At 32.3% G+C, this 10,487-nt stretch overlaps 1 long non-coding RNA gene across 1 annotated transcript; it reads right to left on the minus strand.

The window, feature by feature from the left end:
* Positions 1-610: 610 nt before the first annotated feature.
* LOC140879833 (uncharacterized) lies at positions 611-1,503 on the minus strand. The gene is made up of 3 exons (XR_012149522.1): positions 1,414-1,503; positions 1,006-1,231; positions 611-726 (listed from the first exon to the last, which is right to left on the minus strand). It is a non-coding gene; the product is annotated as an uncharacterized lncRNA (long non-coding RNA).
* Between the last annotated feature and the right edge of the window lie 8,984 nt (positions 1,504-10,487).

The following is a 10,487-nucleotide window of genomic DNA, read 5'->3' on the forward strand; positions in this document are numbered from 1 at the left end:
AAAATATTGTGGCCAAATATTATTTGTGAAATTTTATATTATATATTACACATTGACTATAAAAAAAATTAATTTTGAGATGATAATTGAATATAAATGATAATAAATACACCTCTATTACTCATGATGCAATAAATTTTTCATTAAAGATGACTAAAATTCTAATCCCTTTTTGCCCTTGTTTTTTACCTCATTTTTCCATTATTGCCCACACATATTTTTTGATCCATATACAATTTGAGGGCAAAATTATAAATTCATAATGAAAAACTTTGTGAAATTTTATATTATATATTACACAGTGACTATAAAAAAATTAATTTTGAGATTAATTGAATATAAATGATAATAAATACACCCCCACTACTCATGATGCAATAAATTTTTCATTAAAGATGACTAAAATTCTAATCCCTTTTTGCCCTTGTTTTTTACCTCATTTTTCCATTATTGCCTACACATATTTTTTGATCCATATACAATTTGAGGGAAAAGTTATAAATTCATAATGAAAAATTTTGCCCATCATTTATACTTTTATATTAGAAATAGATAGATAGAAATAGATAAAATAATATTTCATTTATGAATTTTAAATGACATAAATCAATCACACGATAATACATATTGGGTTATTTGAACATTTATCCAATTCATACGCACCCCCGTCATCCATTCTGTTGCACAAATCTTGTCACTTTTACACATAATGACATGTATCATAAGCTGTAAAAATCAGCATAAAAATAAAATTAGATTATCTTTAACACTTAAATATAAATATACCATATTACTTTACTAAAAAAAATGTGTTAATCATGTCTCCAAATCTGAAATCCCACTTACTATATACCCAAATAAAAAAAATTTCAAATTTACCGATTGAAAATATTATATTGTAGAATATTAGAATTATTTTAAAATCTACCATTACTCTAAGATGTTCTCTTCTCATACTATATAAATAATAAATATAATAACAGAATCGAGAGGTAAAATTTGTACATGGATCTGTCATAACTATAAAACCAAGTCCATTCCAACAATTATATGTGACACGAAAGTAGTAATTGAGAACAAAATCTGCATGGTCTTGAATTCTGTTGGGCTCATAGCACATGCCCTTTGGCATAATGGGGCCGCATTTTACTGTACTTCGACAAGCGAAATTTATAAATGCTTGCAAATCAGCTAAGGGAGCTTGGGGGCTTGAAATGCACCATGCCTTTGGCTGTAACAAAAATTTATTTTTAAATATGATATAAATTATAATTATATGACTCAAAATGAGACATAGAATAACAAAAGATTGTTCACCATACAAAATATCACGAAGTTTTAATCTTGTTTTTCAAGATATAATAAAATTAATTTAAAATATTCTTGAATCATCATCGAAATATGACGACTTACTTCTTGTGCGTGACATTTCGAGACAATGACTACCAAAAAAATTGAAATAAGAATTAAATATATATTTTTCTTTGTCATCTTCCTTATCTATATATATTATAGTTGTTTGTAAATAGTATTGCAAGTTATTTGACTTTAAATAGGTGTGAGATTAATGACATAAATCTTTCGAATTCATTAAATCATATTTAAGAAAAATGTTATTTGTATCATGAATATTACACATTAGATTACACAATTCATAAATCATATTTAAGAAAAATGTTATTTGTATCATGAATATTACACATTAGATTACACAATATCTTTGAAATTACAAACCATATGAAATTTAATTTTAAAAAATATTTTTCAAATAATGTACAACGTGAATAATTTTATAATTTAAAAGGTAATATATAACTCAACGTGTGTCATAACATACATCTATTTTTAAATATATCATGTAATTTTCTATTTATCCAAGGTTTATATCCCAATATTAAAGTTTGTTATCGTGATCTTATTTTTAAAATATGTGGGAATAAACTAAATCATATTACAATTTATAAATTATATTATATGATAAATTATATTATGCTTTTTTTAAACCATAATCATATAACAATTTTAGAAACCATTACTAAAATCATTTTTTACTCACGAATTTTGCGTTGGGGACGGAAACGTGTGTAGAAACACACTTTTAAAAATTATTTGACAATAGATCATTTTTAAAAGTTAAAAAATGAAGCGAGCACCGAGAAATTATATCAAGTTTGGTTTCTAATCTGTCTTGATCTATTATTAATGGTTCAGCATACATCACCAAAACTAAAATTCTTATAAAAAATAACCCAACGTGTGTCATAATATAATACTGTTGAAAATATGTTATTATTATTATTATTTAAAGTTGAATGTTGAATATTGAGTTGTAAAATATTGAAAATTAGTGTGTGATGATGTAGATGATGATATATTAATTTTTGAACTAATTTCAAATGTGGATCTAGAAATAGGTCTTCATTTGTGATGAAAAATACAATTGAGTTGAGAGAAAAATATTATAAAGTGTAGAGTTTGATATATTTTGAGTTTTGGAGTTTTTACTTTTTACCATAAATTTTTACATTTTCACAACACGTTATCAGCACGATCGCTCGAAGGTTCTCTATAATTTTCGACGCTCCAAAACACAAGGAGAAGACAAAAATATTCAATAAGTAAGAATTTTTATTTTACTGTTTATATATTTTTATTGTGTATATATTAATATATAATTTCATATTATTATATAAAAGGTTGTCTATGAAACCGACCTTATAATAACGTGATATGATATATATTTATTATATATATACTGACTATATTAATATATAATTTCATGTTATTATATAAAAAGCTGTCTATGACACTGACCTTATAATAACGTGATATGATATATATTTATTATATATATAATGACTATATTAATATATAATTTCATGTTATTATATAAAAGACTGTCTATGACACCGACCTTATAATAACGTGATATGATATATATTTATTGTATATATACTAACTGTATTAATATATAATTTCATGTTATTATATAAAAGGTTGTCTATTACACTGATCTTATAATAACGTGATATGATATATATTATTGTGTGTTATATACTAATCATATTCGTATAATCTCATATTATTATATAAAAGGATGTATATGACACCGAACTTATAATAATGTGATATGATATACATAATTATTTAATTATGATTATCATTATATGCATTGCATCATTATCACAAATTTTTATTCAACACATACTCGATTTTTTTTTTACCCCCAACGGGCACAAACGATAACAAAACGGCTAGTTTTTTGCCTATAAATATGTTCACTCAAACTCATTTTCAATCACACCAAAATTCACTCTTTCTCTCAAAATATTTTCTCCTCGATTTTTTTTCAAAGATGAAGATGATGGCATTTCTAAGGCTATTTTTCATAACGATTATGATCATCATGCTCACAAGTCTTGTACTCACCAGCAATTTTCCACCACATACTTTTTCTCTATTTATTCATGCACTTGTTATCTTCGTTCTTCCATTATTTTTTATAGTCATATTAATGGAAATTAACTAATAAAATGCATTGTTATTTTTCTATTACCACTATGTCAAATTTGGTAAAGATTGAATTCGTTGCGCTCGATATCACTGGAAAGAATTATATGTCATAGAATCTCGATGTAGAGATGCATCTTGAGTCATTGGGTCTAAGTGATACCATCAAAGAAATTAATATATCAACCTCACAAGATAAAGCAAAGACAATGATTTTCTTACGCCGACATCTTGATGAAGGGTTGAAATGTGAGTATCTCACAGAAAAAGACCCAATGATTTTATGGAAAGGGTTGAAAGAAAGATTTGAGCATATAAGGGAAGTGATACTTTCGACCGCCCGTGATGAATGGAATACTTTGAGATTCCAAGACTTTAAAAAAGTCAGTGATTATAATTCTGCGATGTATCGAATAGTCTCGCAATTAAAATTCTGTGGACTTGAAGTCACAGAGATGGAAATGCTTGAGAAAATATTTTCCACTTTTCACGCATCAAATATAACTCTACAGCAACAATATAGAGTGCGTGGTTTTACGAGATATTCTGAACTCATTGCATGTCTTCTTGTGGCGGAAAAGAACAACGAATTGTTAATAAGAAATCATCAATCCCGACCCACTGGAACAACGAATTGAGGACGTGGGCGTGGGCGTGGGCGTGGATGTGGACGTAAAAATGATCGCGGTCGTGGTCGCGGCCGTGGATATGAAAATAATCGAAATAGTTACTTCAATAACTCATCTCAAAAGAATGTCACGAACCACCCACCAAAAAGGCAGCATGAAAACACGAGTAAAAATGAAAATCACTCAAAAAGATCTGAGAGTGTTTGTTATAGATGTGGCACTTCAGGACATTGGTCACATATTTGTCGAACCCCTGAGCATCTATGTAAGCTCTATAAAGAATCGACAAAAGGAAAAGGAAAATAGACCAATTTTGTTGAAAATAGTGACAATTTAATTGGTTCAACTAGTTTCAATGTTGCAGATTTTTTGAATGATTTCGAAGACATTGATTAAAAGATTGGTGGGACTAGATTGTAACAAATTTATATTTTTCATGAATTCTTGTATTATAAAGCATGTTATATTTTGCATTTGTATTGTACTTAATTTTTTTTATTGCATTTTTGTGAAGTTTGATATGGAAAATGCTATGAGCAAACACGGAAATAATATCATGGAAATTTGCATACCGGATAGTGGTACAACACACACTATTCAGCGAGATGAAAGATATTTCTTGGAAATAAAACCAACAAAAACAATGGTGAATACAATATCAGGTCCTGTAGACTTGATTGAAGGTTGTGGTAAAGCATAATTTTTGTTACCAAATGGTACAAAATTTCTGATAAATGATTTTTTATATTCACCACAATCGAAAAGAAATTTGTTGAGTTTTAATGACATATATTCTCATGGGTATGATACTGAGACGATAACTGATGGAAATCAGAAATATATGTGTCTTACCACATATAAATTAGGAAAGAAATATGTGGTTGAAAAATTATCAATGCTCCCTACTGGATTGCATTATACACATATAAGGCCAATCGAATCAAATATGGTGGTTAATAGTTCTTCAATATTAACCAATTGGCATGATCGATTGGGACATCGTGGTTCAATAATGATGCGAAGAACTATTGAAAATACGCATGGTCATCCATTGAAAGACCAGAAGATCTTTCAGAATAATAAGTTTCAATGTAAAGCATTTTCTCTTGGAAAACTTATTATAAGACCATCGCAAGCTAAAATCCAAACAGAATCACCCATATTTCTTGAACGTATTCAGGGTGATATTTGTGGGCCAATTCATCCACCATGTGGACCATTTCGATATTTTATGGTATTGATCGATGCCTCCAGCAGATGGTCACATGTATGCTTATTGTCAACTCGGAATGTGGCATTTGCAAGATTAATGACTCAAATAATAAAATTGCGGAATCAATTTCTCGATTATACAATCAAAAAAATAAGACTTGATAATGCTGGAGAATTTACTTCCCAAACTTTCAATGACTATTGTATGTCAATGAGAATTACTGTTGAACATCATGTTGCTCATGTTCATACAAAGAATGGATTAGACCAATGATTATGAGAACAAAACCCCCTATTTCTATATGGGGGCAATTTTACATGCTGCGACATTAATTCGCATCAGACCAAGTGCATATCATAAATTCTCCCCATTGCAGCTTGCATTTGGTAAAGAACCAAATATTTCTCATCTGAGAATTTTTGGATGTATGGTGTATGTGCCTATTGCACCACCTCAACGATCAAAAATGGGTCCTCAAAGAAAAATTGATATTTATATCGGTTATGATAACCCATCAATCATTCGATATCTTGAGCCTCAGACAGGCGATGTGTTTACAACACGCTTTGCTGATTGTCATTTTAATGAAGAAATATTCTCAATGTTAGGGGAAGAAAAGAAACACATCAAAAAAGAAATCACATGGTATGTACCATCATTGTTACATTTGGATCCAATGACCAAACAATGTGAGAAAGATGTACATCAAATTGTGCACTTGCAAAGAATTGCAAATCAAATACCAGATGCATTTGTAGACACAAAAGGGGTAACAAAATCATATATACATGCTGTAAATGCCCCTACTCGAATTGAAATTCCAAAGAAACAAATTGAAGACACTCATGATGTCATAAAACGCTTGAAGCGTGGAAGATCAGTCGGTTCCAAGGATAAAAATCCTCGGAAAAAAAAGGCATAGAGAAACATAATGATCATAAAATAGAAAATTGTTACGCCTTAAACACATATAAATCTCGATTGTGAGATTAATGTTTTTAATGCATTAACAAGGCCCTTTTCTCTATGTTTTGATGATTAACAAAACTAGGTTAAAATGTTACTAATGTTTACAATGAGCTTATTACAGAGTTAAAATTTTCAAGTTGAATTAAGGCTCAATTGCAAACAAGTTTATTCAAGATCAGAAACAAATTTTGAAGACTTATACTGCTACGAGTTTGGAAGCTCCGATTGGAGTTCGGAACCTCCGATCAGGATCAGAAGGACCTTCGGAAGCTAAGGAACGATCGGACGTTCCGATCAAGGTTCGGAAGCTCCGATCTATTTTTAAGGAATTTTATATTGTTCGAAAGCAGAACGAAAGCTCCGAAGTGACGAGATCGGAAGCACCGATCATAGATCGGAAGTTCCGATCTGCAACGGCGGCCTGATAATCTTGTCCGGAAGACTTTTGCCCGACAACATATTTAATGCGCCGATCGGAAGATCCGAAGTGGGATCGGAAGTTCCGATCCTGTACAAACCGCGTGACTCGGAATTCAAATTTCGTAAGCTCCGATGTTGGGAACGGAAGTTCCGATCGATGCCGAATTTTCAGCTATAAATAGAGGCATTCCGAGACTATTTCAAGTATCCCAACATCTTCAAGTCTCTCAATCCTCTTAAGCATTATTTGAGCTATTTGTTGAGCAATCTGTAGCCCCTTTGAGCTTTCAAAATATATTCATATATCGAGTTGTATCCGGGGTTGTGAAAATCGTTGGTGTAAACATTTGAGTGTGAAGCCAAGTGTTGTGTGATTGTTGAGACTATCCTTGGAGCCCTTAAGGCCAAGTGTTGAGTTGTATCAGCGCGATGATCGTGTTGAGTTGTACGGCTATCCTTGGAGCCATTAAGGCCAAGACGTTGAAGTGCTAGTGGATCCTTGGTTAATCGATCTTAACCAAGAAGGGGAGACGTAGACGATTTATCGTCGAACTTCCATAAACATCTCTTATCCCTTTTACTGCTTTATTTACATTACGCATTTATTTACTGCATTTATATTTGATTGCTTTAAGTCTTTCGCTTGCGTATTTGCATAATCGCTTTAATTGCTAAAGTTGCCAATAGAACCTAAATCCCCTCCATTAGGTTCTAACAAGTGGTATCAGAGCCATCTTTTTACAAAATATTTTCAAAAAGGTTCTTATGGCAAATCTAGTGAGCGACTATGCTCAAGGGCAATCAACAAATCGTCCTCCTCTTTTCAATGGCATAAACTACGGATATTGAAAAAATCTAATGTCCCTATATATCCAATCCGTAGACTATGACCTTTGGAAAGTTACTGTAAAAGGTCCCTACATACCTACTAAAGAGGTTGAGGGTGTCAAAATTCCTAAAGGAATGGACGACTTTTCTAAGGAGGATATGAAACTTATATTTCAAAATGCTAAAGCTATGAATATTCTTCATTGTTCTTTAGATATGAACGAGTACAACCGGATCTCAATGTGCTCATCCGCTAAAGAGATATGGGACAAGTTTGAAATATGCCATGAAGGGACTAATCAAGTCAAAGAAACGAAGATCGATCTACTCCAACTCAAATACGAAACATTTGAGATGGAAGCCAATGAGGATATTGACACAATGTTCCGAAGGCTTACTCAAATTATCAATGAGCTAGCCCAACTTGGGGAACAATATCCAACCAAGCAAGTGTGGAGGAGAGCTCTACGCGCTTTACCCAAGGAGTGGGATGCCAAGAGGACGGCTATCATAGAATCCAACAAAGGCGACACCGCTTCCTATGACCTTGATCAACTCCATGAAACTCTAAAAACCCATGAGTTGGAATTGTCTACAAGGAAGAAAATAAAAAAAAAAAAGATATCAAGGCAAATGGTATTGCTCTATCTAGCCAATCCAAAGAAGAAGATGAAGATGATGATATGGCACTCTTTGCAAGAAAATTCAAAAGATTTATGCGAGGAAACAACTTCAAAAAGAAGACCGAAAAAAAGTAACATGTTATAACTGTCAACAACAAGACCACTATGCAAATGAGTGCCCTCTCAAGAAGAAAGTTGACAAGGGAAATAAGAAAGCACTCATAGCCACTTGGAGTGATAGCGACGATGACGAGGAGGAAGCTAACATCTGCCTCATGGCTAAAAGTGATAACATCGTCTCCGACGACGATGATGAGGTACCTTCTTATGACGAACTACTACATGCATATAAACATATGTTTGATATGGCTAAATCTCTTAGAAAGGAAAATAGAAAGATCAAACATGAATTAAAAACTAAGGAGCATGAAAACCTAAGATTAAAAGATGACATAGCTCACTTAGAAAAATCATTTGATAAGTTCAATGTTAGTAGTAATAATTTGAATAATTTACTTAGCATGCAGAAATGCAGTTTTGATAAGGGTGGAATAGGGTATGGTAAGAAATCAATTGACTTTACTAGCCTAATTGCTAAGGCAAAAATGAGATTACCCCCTACATGCTCTTATTGTTGTAAAATAGGTCATGTTAGACATAAATGTAGATCTTTAAGATTTTAATATGATCAAAAGAGCTATATGAAATGGAGTCCTAAGAATACTTAACAACTCATTAGTCGGCATTATGAGATCATGATCCAAGGGAGCTCATCATAGACCGGTTTAAACTGCCTTGACTTGCGACTGGTCTTCCTGATGAACGCTGCTCTGTCCAAGGAAATAGGTTTTTAAAGAGGCCATAGCCCTACCTACTACTGGAAGCACTCTTGGAAAGTGGCGATGATGTTGCTATGAGAGACTGAACTCTTAGAAGTCTATTTTGTATCTCTCTTTTCTAACACTGTGGACCCAAAAGAACTAAAGGGTACCAAAATCAATTCTTTTAGGGAAATAGGAAAACTGTTCTTCCTAGCATATGGTATCTAGACAGTGGATGTTCTAGACATATGACAGGAAACAAGGAGCTACTCCAATCGGTCAAACCAAAGGAGAAAGGAACTGTTACCTTTGGAGACAACAAAAAAGGAGCTATCGAAGGAATAGAATCAATAGGTATATCTGAATCCTGCTTGATTGATGATGTACTCCTAGTGAAAGGGCTTAAGCATAACTTACTAAGCATAAGTCAATTGTGCGATAGAGGTTTTGAAGTCAAATTCACTCCCCAACACTGCACTATATCACTCACGACTGACAAATCCATAAATTTCAAAGGATATAGAAGTGAAAATGTATACAAGGTTTCTTTAAACAATTTATCTTTATCAAATATTAAAAGCCTTGTATCCTTGAATGTTGATGATAACATTCTTTGGCATAGACGACTAGGTCATGTTGGTCCTAGTACCATAGAAAAACTTTTTAAACTTGATTTAGTTGTTGGTATGCCAAAACTTAATTTAAAATTAGATTCTATTTGTGATGCGTGTCAACTTGGAAAACATGCAAGAGAATATTTTAAAAGCAAAAATTTTGTATCTACTTCTATGCCCCTTGAACTTCTTCATCTAGATCTATGTGGTCCCTCGAGGAACGCTAGCCTAGGAGGGAAGCTTTATGCATTTGTCATTGTGGATGATTTCTCACGTTACACATGGACATTGTTTTTAGCCCACAAAAATGATGCCTTTGATTATTTTAAAACTTTTGTCAAACGTGTTGAGAATGAGAAAAATCTTTCAATAAAACAGATCCGTAGTGACCACGTAACTGAATTTCAAAATGAGAGTTCTACAATTTTTTGTAAAGAGAAAGGCATCGATCACAATTTTTATTGTCCTAGGACTCCTCAACAAAACGGGGTCGTTGAGAGGAAAAATAGGACACTTGTGGAGATTGCGAGGACCATGATATGTGAGTATTCTCTACCAAAATATTTTTGGGCTGAAGCAATGAACACTGCTTGTTACATCATTAATCGTGTATCAATAAGGCCAATTCTCAAGAAAACTCCATATGAATTATGGAGAGGGAGAAATCCTAACATTTCATACTTTCGGGCTTTCGGTTCCAAATGCTATATACATAATAACGGTAAGGACAACCTTGGAAAATTTGATGCCAAATCCGACAAAGGTATTTTTCTTGGGTATTCCACAACAAGTAAGGCTTTTAGAGTGTTTAATAAATGTACTTTACTTGTTGAAGAATCTATGCATGTTGTATTTGATGA

This window comes from Henckelia pumila, chromosome 2 (genome assembly GCF_033568475.1).
Source record: "Henckelia pumila isolate YLH828 chromosome 2, ASM3356847v2, whole genome shotgun sequence".
In the NCBI taxonomy this organism is placed as follows: Eukaryota; Viridiplantae; Streptophyta; class Magnoliopsida; order Lamiales; family Gesneriaceae; genus Henckelia; species Henckelia pumila.